The sequence below is a fragment of the Halichoerus grypus genome, chromosome 1 (genome assembly GCF_964656455.1).
Source record: "Halichoerus grypus chromosome 1, mHalGry1.hap1.1, whole genome shotgun sequence".
Classification (NCBI taxonomy): Eukaryota; Metazoa; Chordata; class Mammalia; order Carnivora; family Phocidae; genus Halichoerus; species Halichoerus grypus.
The window spans coordinates 59,588,282-59,602,857 of NC_135712.1; the positions used below are offsets into that span (position 1 = coordinate 59,588,282).

General features: G+C 40.3%; 1 protein-coding gene and 1 long non-coding RNA gene across 24 annotated transcripts in view; one reads left to right on the forward strand and one right to left on the reverse strand.

Annotated features, from left to right (window-relative positions):
• Positions 1-14,576, reverse strand: part of ZBTB20 (zinc finger and BTB domain containing 20) — an 800,060-nt gene that overhangs the window by 294,448 nt on the left and 491,036 nt on the right. For 3 of the 23 annotated variants that reach the window (XM_036107130.2, XM_078066378.1, XM_036107126.2), the window contains exon 1: positions 9,274-9,637. The exons of 18 other annotated variants lie outside the window; for them this stretch is intronic. The gene's annotated coding sequence lies outside the window, so the exon portion shown is untranslated. Of the gene's footprint in view, positions 1-9,273; positions 9,638-10,030; positions 10,151-14,576 lie in introns of those variants that run through there. 2 more of the 23 variants (XM_036107129.2, XM_036107123.2) reach the window with 2 other exon arrangements.
• Positions 10,279-13,175, forward strand: LOC144380931 (uncharacterized). The gene is made up of 2 exons (XR_013445285.1): positions 10,279-10,482; positions 13,011-13,175. It is a non-coding gene; the product is annotated as an uncharacterized LOC144380931 (long non-coding RNA).

Sequence of the window (14,576 nt, forward strand, 5' to 3'; positions counted from 1 at the left end):
CACACCTGTGTACGTTTTTCCCTAACAGGTATTAACCATGACTTTACAGGAAAGGTATAAATGATGAGGAGGATGATAATGGTGATTATAACAGCAGCTAATGTTTATTGAATGCTTCCTGTATACCAGATATTGGTTGAAATATTTTACATTCATTAGATCATTTACTCCCCACAATAATTTTATGATGATGGTATCATCATCCCCATTTTACAGATTAAGAAACTGAGGCACCGAGAATTAGTTTTTCCAAGCTCACACAGCTAGTGAGTGGTAGAACCGAGGCAGTCTGCCCTCTTAATCATGCTGCTATGCTGCCTAAATCCAGAGGAACAAGAGAAGAATTGTACTATCTCAGGTCAGAGCTTGTCTATGTCTACATAATATCTTTTTACATTTCCATAAATATAAATGATTTGAGGATACTCTTACTAGAGCAGTAGCCCTTCTCAGAAATGTTTAACAATGGCATATTCTGTTGTTCAAGGATGAAATGAAAGTATAGTGGTAACAGATGAGAGAGATTTGGCTCTCATGGACTTTAATTTTTATTATACTATTTAAGCAATAAAGAAATACTGTGCTGAAGTGGTAGAACAATAGGCCGGTCAATATGGAAAGTGACAATTTTAGTTTCAGTCAGCCATGATGTGTGGGTTCGGCTCTCTACCTCTTCATCCTCCATTTCTCTATAGGGTAACATAAGAGTTAATAAGATGACCATAGAACACATTTACCTTGTGAGGAATTGTAAGTTCTATTCTTACTGTGATTTTCTTAGCCATGATAATTCTGCTGGAATTTCTTATTAAGACAGCATGATGAATCCCAAGCCCAGGAATGAGAGTGACCAAATAAAATATCAGCACCCTACTGGCTGCAGAAGTTTGCACTCCAGTGTCCAGTTTTGGAGTGTCTACTCTTGACAAAGTTGATTGTTAACGTAGGGCTATGAACATGAAATCTTCATTAAAAAACAAACAAAAAAAATCCACACTTAGCTTTGACTCTTTCTTTTTTGGTTTCCTGGAATCAATTCTAAAGCATCAGACACATTCAAGTCAATTATTATTGCTTCCAATTCTCAGCTTGACTATATCTTAAGACAAAATGTCCCCTTTAGACATCTAGGGAATTACTTTCATGGGGCACTATATAACCTATATCATCCCAGGTACTAAGACTATTCAGTACTATTATTTTTATAAGTGATCTGCGTCAAAACAGAAAGCGGAGGAAAAGTAGGGCAAGGACTTATTGGCTGTAAACCCGGGTGTATGGGCTAAGTCTAAAATCCCTACTTTCTAGCCTCAACATGCTAGAAGACCCCGACCTTAAATTTGGTAGAGAGTATCTTGAAAGCAGATAAACGGGAACCCCCGACCTCTGAACTCGTCAGAGGTTTCTGGCCCCTTTTAGCATTTGACCTTCAACGAATAATATAGCTGCTTTTGGCCCTTAGCCTGTACTAGCTACAAAGGTGACTGATACCTGCCATATTTTAGGACAGCTTATCACCTCAGCCCCCGGAGTGATTGAGTATTTATAGACACAAAGATAGAAATATAAAGCACATATGTATAGACAGGAGTCCCCTGGAGGTGGCGATTAGGACCAGGCAGTAATTTTAGCTTGAAGTTCCTATGACTTAAAGGACCAGGCAGTAATTTTAGCTTGAAGTTCCTATGACTTAAATAGCCACTTGAGCTCTGATCTTGCAGTTTACGATGTCAATAGAAACCCTAAATGAAATTACAGCCTTCTGATACGCAGCAGGATATCCTTTCTTTGTCGTGCAATGTACACGACCAGGAGAAATTGCTCTGTATATGGAGTTTCACTAAAGCAGAATTTATCATAAGGCTGCTCTGCTAAAATATCATTATGCTGTTATTCACTGGATAACACATCTAATGACTCGGGGTGCACTTGATAGCCATGTTTCAGTGAACACAGACGCACGCCCTGATGTGAACTGGGCACTCCAGTGCTTCAAAGCGCTATCGATTTCAATTCTACCATAATTTACACCTGGCTTGTTTTGCCAATAGCTTGAACCCATGCTAACAGTGGAACATACACATACGAGTATTAGAGAAATCAGAAATGAACTGTATAGCAAAAATGCATGCAGCAAACATTCTAGGAGTCTGCCTTTATAATAATCTCCCTTGATGCTAATTAAGCATTCCACACGACTTTCTCTGTGATGCACGGGCATTTCCTCTGTTAGCACTGTCCCATTGTCCCATGGCTGCTGGTGATAGTAAGGATAACCTCTTCCACTTGTGCAAACTGTGGGTATTTCCGGAGCAGAATCTGGGTACCAGTCATCTTGGTTCCTCCACCATTTGGCACAACGACTGGCCTATGATAGCTGCTCATAATAATCATCTTCTCTAAGGCTCCTCTTCCACTCTCTGTTCCATAAATGTCGTATACTCTAAGGATCTGCTCTTTTGCTTTCTGTCAATAAATTTTCCTTGAGAAAAGTCCACTCCATAATTTTAACTGCAACCGTGATGCTGACAATTCAGATGACTGCCCAACTTCTGTCTCTCGCTGACCTATCTTCAGCTTTCCTGACTAAGTCCAACAGCCTACCAGAAGTCTGGATGCCCCCCTGACATCTCAAAATAAACACATTCAAAAGCAAATTTATCATCTTCCCCAGCCTGCAAAACCTGCTCCTCCTCCTCCTCAGAGCTTTCCTTGCCTAGTTGTGTAAGGCAGAAACCTGGGAGCAATCCAAAAATGCCTTCTCTCGATACCCAGCCCAAAGGTTATTAGATTGTGCTCATTCTACCTCTTATCTCTTGAACGTGTCTCCTTCTCTCTATTCCCATAGTTATTGTCCTAGTTCAGGGCTTCATTGTTTCCTGTATGAACAATTTCAGTTGCCTCCTAACTCATTTTCTTGCCTCCATTCTCCCATTCCTCCAATCCATCCTCCAGCCTGCTGCCAGGGCGATCTTCCACAACACAATTTGATCATTAACCTTCTCTACTTAAAACTTTCAATGGCTCCCCAAATGCCACAAGATGAAGTTAAAACTTCTTTGCATGGTGATCAGGGCCCAACATGATTGTTCCCTGACTACCTCTACAGCATCATTTCTCCCCCCTCCTCTGCTAAACATCAATGACACTGATCCCTGGCTCGCTACGCTGTTTCCTCTTGAAGTGCCTTTGCCCCTGCAGCCTTTCCTCCCTCTGACCATCTGGGAAAATCCTTCAAGGCCCAGCGTGGATTCATTAGCTCTTCTGTGAAGCTTTCCCTGACCCTCTGCCCCAAGGTACATTCAGCTGAACATATTCTGTTGCGCCTCCAAAGTTCCTTGAACATCCTTCAATTACAATACTTAGCATATGGGCATCATCGCAACTTGTTTGCCTATCTGTCTCTCCTGTGGAGCAACCTGAGGTCATATCTTATTCATCTTTGTATTGTCCCTGACAAAGTCAAAACCCTCACATCAGCATATAAAGGCCTACATGCTCAGGCCGCACTGCCTCCTCTACATTACCCCCTCCCATGCTTTTCCTTGCCTACTCTGATTCTGCCACAAACACTATCGGTTATCACTCAAACTTGCCAGATACATTCTTGTCCAGGACCTTTGCACTTGGTGCCACTGTCAAAATGCTTTTGCCTAGATATCTATAAAATTTGCTTCTTCACCTTTCTCAAATGTTGCCCCCTCAATGAGGTATTCCCTGTCTCTCCAATTTAAAATTGCAACCTCACCCCTCACACACACACACACTCACACTCTCCTTCCTCCTTCACTTTTCTCCATAGCAGTTATCACTATCCAACCTGATATATTTGACATATGTACTTGCTTATCATTTTTCTCCTCTGACTAAAAAGTAAGCATTATGAAAACAGAGACTTCTGTTTGCTTTGTTTCCTGTAGTATCCCCAGCCCTTGCAAAAGTTATGGGTGTTTAGTATGTGCTCCCCTATAAATACTTGTTAATAAATGCATCAATCTTTAGTTTCTAGAATAATACCTAACACAGAGTAGGGGTTCAAAATGTTTCTTGAATTAATAAATAAATGAGTGAGTGAATGAATTAATGTTAAATCCATGCTTTATGAATGTGTTGAAGAACAGTCTTTGTAATCTGATCCTCATAACAACACCAGTAAGTAAGTTGAGTGGGTAGTATTATTCTCATTAGACCAATGAAGTAACTGAAAGGTTAGGAGCCTAAATTAAGACTGCATGGGTAGTTTAAGGTTTGCTACTCTTTTCATTTCTGTATTAAAAGGTAAAGACAATTCTTTGCACTCTGTTCATGATGTAGCTCTAACATTTATTACACTATTTTGGTTCCTCTTGACTAGGAAGGCAATTAACAGGAGGTGCAAGGTACTAATACCTTTTATTACAATTTGTGTCTTTCCTTATTAGGTGCCTTTCATAAGACAGATCCTTTTCTTTCATTTTCAAAAGTGGATTAGGCACTCGTACAATTTTGCCCCTCGGAGTGGTTTGTACATGGCTACCCAAGAGGACATCACGCTACAAATCCTGCCAGAATGAACTGGAAGGTGAGTGTGGCATTTGTATCTTGAGGATGAACAGGTTGTTTGATGCCAAGTTTGTGCTAATGGAGGTGTCCTTAATGTGTTAAGACCCAAAGGAGAACAAATTCAACAACAAAACATTTCAGTTTTTGGCATGTCTATGGAGAGTTAACTTTCCATTGTTCAAGGGTTAATTATCCATTATGTGAACCACTTCTCTTTCTCCCTCTGGCTGCTTACATCTAGGAATTCAGTTTACTAAAGGATAAGTAGGGAAAATAAAAAGATGCAAATGAAACTAGTACATTTCATTTATATATATTAGAAGCTCTAGAAAAGAACTCGGTGTAGGAGACAGAATTAGATATAGTTTGTGGACTGCCAAGTTGACTGACCATTGACAACAGACTAAATTAAAGCACATTCCACACAATATCTTTGTTTCTTTCAGTTATTGTTTATCAGGGTTGGCTTGTAGTATATGAAGTTACTCCCTGAATGTAATTCATGTCAGCCAGGTGACATGTAAGGTGCTGGAAGTTCTCTCCTCTGACGTCCCCAGAGCACTAACGGTGCCTTAGTGTCCTGTGGCTTAATGACTGAAGCAGCACCAAGAAATCCCACCAATTTCTCTACTCATCCATGAGGAACAATTGCACTTAGCTATTTTCAGCTATTATTTGCCTAAAAAGGGGCACTTAACTAGTGCCTTAAGATAGGGCGAATGATTGTCCTTTTGCTTCTGTCTTTACTGTGCTGTCTGCCCACCCCCCCGCCACTGCCTAGTTCACAGGGCATTCAGAGGCAGTCTTCATGCCTGTCCACATCTGATAATCAGCCTGAGCTCCTTAGATGTTGGGTCTGAGGAAAGGAAGAACCACCGATTGACTGTAAGCGATTAACTGACAAGCTGGAGAGGACTTTGGCCAATATGATACATTCTAGGTGAGTCTGGTCCTTTCAGACTGCATGAGCACAACAAGCTGGTATGTTGCCACCCTCAAGAGTCCTGGAAAACGAAAGGAACGACTGCAAGCTCAAGACCCCATGTTCCGTCAGGAATGCCCTGTGCATTGTGGAAATTTGAGAAGGTACCTCGGCAGACAGCGGCAGGTGCTGTTAGCGAGTCGGAAGATCTGATATGGGAATTTAAGGGGTTCAGATAGAGAAGAATCTATTGATATGTTTTCTGGACATATTCCTTTTGTTATGATAAATAAAACATATACACTGTCAATGCGCTGACATACAGATATTCATTAATCACCTACTCACTGATCCTCCACTCAGACTGAGCAGTTTGACATTGGTTGGGAGGGAGATAAACATAAAATGCACTACCTGCCTTCTAACCACTTGTAGTTTCATACCTACAAAAAACTCCAGTTCAAAGCAGTATATGATAAGTGCCCACTGAAACCCAGAGATTTTTAAAATGCTATCCATGTCAGAAGGGGAAATTAACTTTTAGTTTGGGTTATCATAAACAGCTTCAGAGAAACAAGTGTGACTCGGCAAGGAAGTGATATGGCTGGGTGTCTTGAAAAGGTGTCTGGAAAATTATAGTTGCCGATGCTGATACGTAAATACAGCATCAAAGTATTTAGCGTACAGCTAAGTAACTGAGAAACTGGAATAAATTGGGACATTTGTATATAAATTCATTCTTACAAAATAAAGCGAATTCATTAAATACAGCCTCAATTTTAAGATAATTAATAGCAATTTAATTTCTTTCTACTTAATTTTAACTACTCTATACATACAGCAATTATTATTTTGAGATTGTGCATAATAGAATTTAGGTTTATAATCTAACATGTATATTTGATGAAGGATAATCACTAATCTTATTGGCTAACCAAATCTCACCTTTTGTAGATACTGTTCATAAATATTTGTACAAAATTTCTGTGTTGTCAATGTGATAAAATGTCAACTACATTTCACTTAAGGTCAATTTGCAAAACGTCTGATTGAATTTAAAGGCAAGTAAGCCTACCTAGTAGTTGGTCATATTTTCAATAGTTGAGTATAGCTTTGTCATTATGTAAGTATATATGCACTTATAAGCTAACATATGTACACAGACACATGATACAATAAATCAACCCCTTCTTTTTAACTTTTGAAAATACGTACCTTTTTAAAGGAATCATAAATATCAAAAAGCATTTTTATATAAATAAGAAAGAATAATTTCTTATTGGTGTAATCATAATTCTGTTATTTAGCGATGTCATCTTTGTCTAATTGTGACTGCCTAATTAAATGAATGTAACATGCAGGAAGCACTTACAGCTAAAATGTACACGCAGGAAAATATTCATTCTATAGCATGCATCCTCTGAAATGACATTATAATTTTTTGAGATGAGCACTGAAAACCTGAAATACTGATAGTACACTATTAAGGTTTATAAACAGGCATTGAAAAAATCAGGTATTAATAAAACAATTTAAGCAGAAAGAAACACATCATTATCTTGCCTTTCAGGGATGTACTGATCATATATGGACTTATATACTCCAACTTAGGAGTTGAATTCTTCCACAGCCATGTGGACCTCCAGATCTTGCCAATAATAAGGAAAATCTCCCTGGCAGGTTATATTTTTAAAATGTCATCTCTTGGGATACACTCTTAGATACTCATGTTTACCTATTCTCTGCTTAAAGATGCTCAGAAATTTTTATATATTAGATGTAGGAGATTTCAACATCAAAATGTTTTCAAAATGTTGGAGATCCAGCCTGCCTTTGGTGTAGTCCTAATAGACATCCTTACCAGAGACTTACAGATAATTCTCCTGGGAGTCTACAGCCTGAGTGTTAACTGAGTGAAGCACAACCTCCTACGTAGGCCTTGGTGGTAATGGGCTAAAAGCTAGTTACATTTTTTTATACCATATTTTAAAAACTTTAACACCATCTTCCTATTCAACCTCTTTCTTTAGAAAACAAGAGACTAATGGAAAATCCCCAAGAGACATTATAACATACAAATAGTATGGCCATAACTAGCATGTCTAACTGAAATAGGCAAACTTTACCGTTATGTAAAATGTTTATCATACTCATCCTAATAAAACGTGGAGACCGCTTCCTATCACGATGACAGGTAAGGAATTTGAGGTGCCTCACAAATGATAGGTATCGTGATGTGAACCTGAAACTGTTCTAGAGGTCATGAAAGACCTTGATGAGGCTGTAGCAGGGGTAAGTCTCTGCAGAGAACTTGGGATGTATGAGCATGCGTGAGTTAAGCATTTGAATCGTCCAGAGTAGCAAACAAAATTCCAAAGCTAAGTACCAATGTAACATGTTGGATGACTACACTAGCTTGGACAAGAGTGCATACAACAGGCACACACAATACACATCTGGTTCAATGTAAAATCAACTATTGCTAAAGCATTTTCGACTTTTAGGAGGAATCTCCTGGCAATGTGTTAACAGCAAGGACAACTAAAACAATAAAATAGCATTTCTTTCCAAATATTTAAGAACATCGAGTAAGTGCCCCTTAGGCTGGGTTGTGGTTCTTGGAAGTTTTAGCCTATGAGAACCATATTGGGGACATCAAAGACTCCTCCCTCTTTCCAAAGAGCAATTTACTTCAGATGCTGCCACACACTCAAATGCTTTTATGGCCACCATGTTTTTTTGTTTGTTTGTTTTTTGTTTTTTCCACTTTTAATATTTTGGAATACGCCAGATTCTTGAAACTGGAAGGGAGACAAGAAAACACGGTAAGATCAAATACCTTTGAAAGAGCAGTTAAGTAGGTGCCTGATGGCAAAGGGCAAATACACATTCCAGCTGAAATTCCACTTCCGGGGAGAGTGTGAGTTATCAGTAAGGACACGGAAGGCACACATTGGCTCTGAAAGCTCGTCTGTTGACTCCTCTGCTAGTCTCATATCAAACAGGATGCAACCACCCCCATTCCATTCCTTCGACAACTTCCCAGAGCACACTCAATCAGAGTCCCTTATATTGAGGACAATACTATATTTGGGTTTAATACTGTGAGGACAGTCATCTAGTTTTCCTATGTCAGGATGATAAATTTCCCTGGAACCAAATAAGGATTCTCACTGCATTCTTCTATCCGATACCCTGAATGCAGAAGAATAAAGAAGAGGGTGTGACAAATAATTTTTTCCAAAGGTCGGGTTAGGGGAGGTTCCCTCACATTTAAAAGCAACCAGTTCTTAGCAAAGCGATCTTTAGAAGAACAGTATTAACAATATTCCTTTGCTATGCATCTACTTTTCTTTCCTGCTTAGCTGGGGATGTAAGTATTCTGAGCAGAATGTAAATGTCCAGAATAGAGATGCGTGAAGTTGGTAGAGAGAAACTCCAAATGAACGATGAGTCCCACTTTCATTTCCCCCTCTTACCACCCCAAAAGCTACCTCCCTGCCCTCACACACTCACCTACCTTCCTCCTCCCACAAGCATGTTTGCTAGGCATGTCAAGGCTGACATCCATCGGTGGCAGCATGAAGCCTATGCCTGCAGGTCCTCCTGAGAACGGACTCAAGGCTCTGCCATTGTCTATAGAGTGCTCTCAGCTGTGCACATGAAAATCTTCATCATTCCGTTGGATTGTTTGGTAGCGTTTTAAAAAAAATTGTATTTTTTTTTAAACACCCTTTATTTCCTGACTGCCTCAGAGACACCAAGAATAGAATCCTTGACACATCAAATTCTGGAACCTCACCACTCACCAGGACTGTGGTTCCTGATCCAAGGAGTGTCGACTGAGAATCAGCACAGTCTCTTGAGAGTGTCCAGGCCTGGCTGCTAAGCTCCCTGCTCTGATTAGTTTGTCGAGTTCACAGTGTTCCAGAGTGCTGAAGCACAGAAATTAGGGAGGGGAGGTGGAAGGAAAATCACTGGAGCCTCTTACGATCTAACTTCCACTAACTGAGAGGAAATGTCTTATAAATAAACAACAGCAAGAGAAACAAAAAAACCCCATCCCGTCCTGCCAGAGGAATGTACATTATTGTCTCCCGACGGAAAACTTTACACCACACCAGAATGCAGCCATGTCTCCTGAAACTACCTCCCTCAAAACAGAAAGAAAAAGAGAATCAAGAAGAAAAAAAAAAAAAAAAAACGCCAAAAATGATTTTTTCATCCCCTTGAATTCTGTTGGGAAGTTCATGTGAGTTCCCAGTAGACAAACTAAACGAAGCAGTTTCAACAGTGTCACTGTTCCAGGATTTCTTGCAGAGCCTGCTTATTAGCAAAATTTCATTTCTGCCCAGATCATTGCTGTGCCATCCGGACATTTTCAGAAGGGAAGTTCAGGGAAGCGGGGGAGGGTACGACTGTGGAGGAGAGGAAGAAGAGAGGACAAAGGAACACTCCTGATGAACCGGAATGCCCTGGCCACGGCCATGAGAAAGCCGGCCCCCACCCACCGCCCGACCACTGCTTGTTGAGGACTTGGTGATGCAGTGTGTGTAATCTACTTACTCTTTCTGCTCGGGAGGCTGAGGTTCCTACATTTCCAGCTCATGCTGGACTGTACCGTAAGCAACAAGTGAAATGAGTTCAGTGATCTCATTCTAGTCCTTCGACTCCTGTCCACATCGCTAAGCGACTGCACAGCTTGGCACAGGCCAGGATGAGTCAGCAGTCTCTGGTCATGAGAGGCCAGGCCTGGAATAGCAGGGGGGGTTTAGGTCAGGAGCAAAATGAAGCAGAAAGGCAGTCTAGATGGCAGGGCTCGGCTCTGCAATACACGGAGATACTGCAGGTCAAAATGAAAGAGCCTCCTCAGCTCGGGGGTGAAGACTGTAGGATTGCAGAAAAAGGAGCAGCCAGGGAAAAACTTCCAACAGCTGCCTACCAAACATAACAAGAACAAATCAGAGTACCATGGGCAGGAAAAAAGGGCACTGCCAGAGCCCTGGAGAAGAAGAGAGGTTCGTTAAGATTTCTGGAATACCTTTTTTTTTTTTTCCATGTGCTCCTGCACTTGATTTAAGAAACAGTGGTTACCTATATACTATCCTGGCATTTTGGTATTGCTTTCCCAATTTAGTAAGTAGCAAAACAAACAAATAAAAGCAAAGCCCTGCCGTTAAATAACAAGAAGCCTCCTACTCCATAAAAGAATGTAATTATAGATAATTCAAAGACGTACATTTGAGTCCATAGTGTCTTTGTATAACCTGTAAAATACTGGTCACAAATGGCTACAGAGAAGTACTCCTTAAGTCAAGCTTGGGTGGGGAGTAGAGAAGAGCTGAGAGAAAAGAGAGGGCCAAGTTCAGTGACAAACGCAGAGGACATATGACATGGTGTCCGTACTTCTACTCAATGGGGTCAGCATAGATGTCTGTCAGAAATAGAGACTTCCCACCAACAGGACTTTCCAACATCTCTCCCAGTGTTGCCGTAATACAGCAAGAGGAGAGGGAAAATAAAATATCAGAGGGAAAAACAAGGTTCAACATAAAAAAAAAAAATCAGTCAGTAATAGACATTTTGTTTGGGAGGAGGCAAGTTGCCCTATGAGCCAACGGATAAGGAAAAAATCTTAGTATCTGAAACAACCTTAGAGGAACCATATCTGGATAAGGAGCTTGAGGTGGTGACCGAGAATTATCAGTAAATAATAGTGATGACCTCATAATAAGGAAGAAAGCAATCTCAAGTCAGATGGTGTGCAGCAAGAATGGCATGAAAAGAGAATAAGATCTGCAGAGCTGGGCAACACTAGTAAAAGATTTCTTTAAAGTTCTTTGACAAGGAATAATAAGGACCCACTATACATTCCTAATTGTTATCTCTTAGAGATGCATACATACGTACGATGTGTAAGAAAATGGAGAGTAAATTTTATTTAGTTTTCATTCTGGAGTGTACTAAATTATTTCAACACATCTTTATTAAATAAATGCTCAGCCTTGGGCAGATGAACTTTCTAGCCTCGATTTTCTTGTCTTTGAAATGGAATATTATCCCCTTGTTGAATTATTTATAAGGCCTGAATCAGTGTTTGTCAGTCCTTATCATAGCAGTGTCTGTCACATGGTGAGCACTCAATAAACTGCTATTGTTTTTATTTGATTATCATATTTTCATAAGTGCCCACTGAAAGAGTCATTTCCAGTGTTGTTCCCCTGGATTGAATGGAACCCATATGAAGGCTCCATCCAGTAAAATGAGTTGGGTAACACTCCTCAGAGAACGCTGCTTTAAAAAGCTCATTTCTGTCTGGGTGTGTTAAACATTATTCTTGAACACAGAGCATGCTGAGAATCTATTATGTTAAAGTCCCAATTTGGGGTATCTATACTGTCAAACCAGCTTGAAGCTTAACAGTGTCCAGTAACTAGGAGCCTAAAAAAGAAAAGAGGGATTTTTAGAAGGTCCTCCAAAAGCAACAGGATAAAAGTGCTATTGGCCTTGACCGCATGATGAGGGTTTTTTACCAAAGGGGAAACTTAGTCCAGTTGATCATCCCAGCCTAATTGATTAATTGTGGGTCTGACCATCTGGCTGATGAATGCTGACACCCAGCAGTGATTACTGTGTAACACAAATCCGGATGTGCTCTCCCTGATGCCTCCCACAATAATGGCAACTCTGAACTTAAGGTTAGTTTATTCAGGCCTCTTGGCTCAATCTCTTCATGGAACAGTGGTTGTGGCAGAGAATATTTTACTAGACCTGGTCAAGCATTATCTTCTCTTATTTCAGTTACCCCCTCCTTCCCAACTCCACGCCTACCCACTGCTGAGCCCTCTCTTGTCTATAATCACTTTTCATGCAAAGCATTCCATCTGTAGTTTTCATCATACTGTCTGATTCTCTCATTTCCGGTTGCTCTATTCTGAAAAATATTTGGTTTAAAAGACCTGTACTGCTATTTCACAGGGAATCCTATTGAGACGTTTTTTATTGTATCTTCTTTGCTACTCTTTTGCTTTAAATTAATCTGTGCTTCCAAATTCTAGATCTGTATCTCACCTAACTCATAAGCCTGATTAAAAGGCCCCTATATTGCCTAAGTTCTCCATGAGGTTAACAGAATACAAGGGTTAATAGAAGATAATTCTTATATCTTGAACCTACATCTGATCTTCAGTTAGGAGTGTCCTACAGAGAAGACTCTGGAACATATTTCACTGCTAGAGAAGGAAAGTTAGGCTCCTGTAAATCACAGGAATCAATAGCAATGCCACCAATCCATACCTGGAGATAACCTGCATGCAGGAGAGTTTGCCAAGCAAATCAAATCTGAATGCATAAATATAAACCCTGGGGGACTACAACCGAAGGTTTTATTATTTTTCGTGGGAAGGCACGGGGGAGTAAACGGACACAAACTGTCTTGCACAAGCTTGGCCAATGAGTCACAACCAAGCAGGATCATCCATTTCCCCTCTCTTTTTCCCAGACTGATTTCCATCTCAAAATTCATCATGTTTCTTGTTCCCCACAGATGCTGAATTCTTCTCTGTTCCAGGCTGGGTTAGTGTTAATTTTCGGTAGAGGATGGCAATAGCACGCTGAACTGCAGAGTTCCAGACTGGGAACTGGGAAATGTTTTTGGCCTGACTGTCAGTAAACAACTATGTGTTTGGGGCAAGTCAAGTCCCTTAACTCCCCATGTCTCAGTCTCTTCATTGAAAAATGATAGGGTAGGACCACATGAACTCCATAATCTCTGCCAACACTAAGATTCTATGGTCCTATAGCTCATTTCCTTTTTCTCTCTGGCATCAACTGCTCAACCACTCTGCTTATAGTCCTTTCTCTGCTCTCAGTTACTGATGGAAAAATAGCTCCTTCATTTACTACCCGGTATTTGGTATTTGTAACCTCTCTCTCTCTTTCTCTCCCTTTTTTGATGCTAGCTATTTGGAGTCAGAAACACGAACCTAACTAGATAGATGCTTTAAATGTGAAGGCGTTTAAGGAGAATAGCTTTCCCATGTAGAGCATTCAGTGTAGCTCGGCATGGAGGAAGCCAGCCATCCAAAAGTGGAGCAAAGGGGCCAATTCACAAACGAGAGGAAGCCTTTCATAATAAGAGTCCCCAGACCCTTCAGTTTCGATAACACTAAATGCTACCAAGTTCCAGCTACTCTACTAATCAATCTCAGTGATGCAGTTCTTATTCTACCTCCACCACGTATTGCCAAGTAGGATTTAGGATGGCATAGTAATAAGAGCCAAGAGGACAATCTGTCATTTATTTTCCTCCAAACTTTCCGAAATTTCCCATTTGGGCTCTGTTTCCCAGTTTTAATTTGGTAACTGCCATTTTTCAGCATTTCTTTTAACAGGTTACTAATAATTTCTGATACAGGATCTCATATTTCATTTCGTGCTGCTAGAACTGCTGTTAATATTTCATCTGCCTTCACTTCGGCTCAGAATGAGGGCTGCTAGGTTTTGGATACATGTTAACACTTTGGTTCTGGGGACTGGGTCACCAGTGTCTGTCCAGTTTTGTCCATATCTTGTTGGGGACAAGATTGCCTGTCTCAGAAATAGCTCAGGGCAGGGTGTGGTGGACATTCTAGGGATACTTCAGAGTTGTTGTTGTTATTATTTTCCTGGATATTTATGAAAACAACAAAAACAAGATTTTGTGTTTGTTCTCCCAGGTAACTTGCTATCGGCTTCAGTGGTAGTGTTCTAGAAGCAGAGGGCAGTGGTTAAGAACCAGGTTCACAGGAAAATCTAGGTTCAAATTCTGGCTCTGAAACTTATCACACATAGCATGTTAGGCCAGTTCCTTAACCTATCCAAGCCTTTGTTTTCCCACTGGTAAAACGGGGGTTATAATAGTATCCACCTTTATTGCTATGGGGATTCAACAAATTAATGTAAAGTGCTAAGGACTTTCTGAGTCCTCAGGAAGTGATGGGTATCATTATTATCCTAGCATTAATAATCTACCAATTTACATCATAGTGTTATTTTGCAACATCTTTTCAAGGTCAACAAATTACTTTTGAGTCTAGACCTTTGTGGTTTGCTTTATTACAGTTCACATATA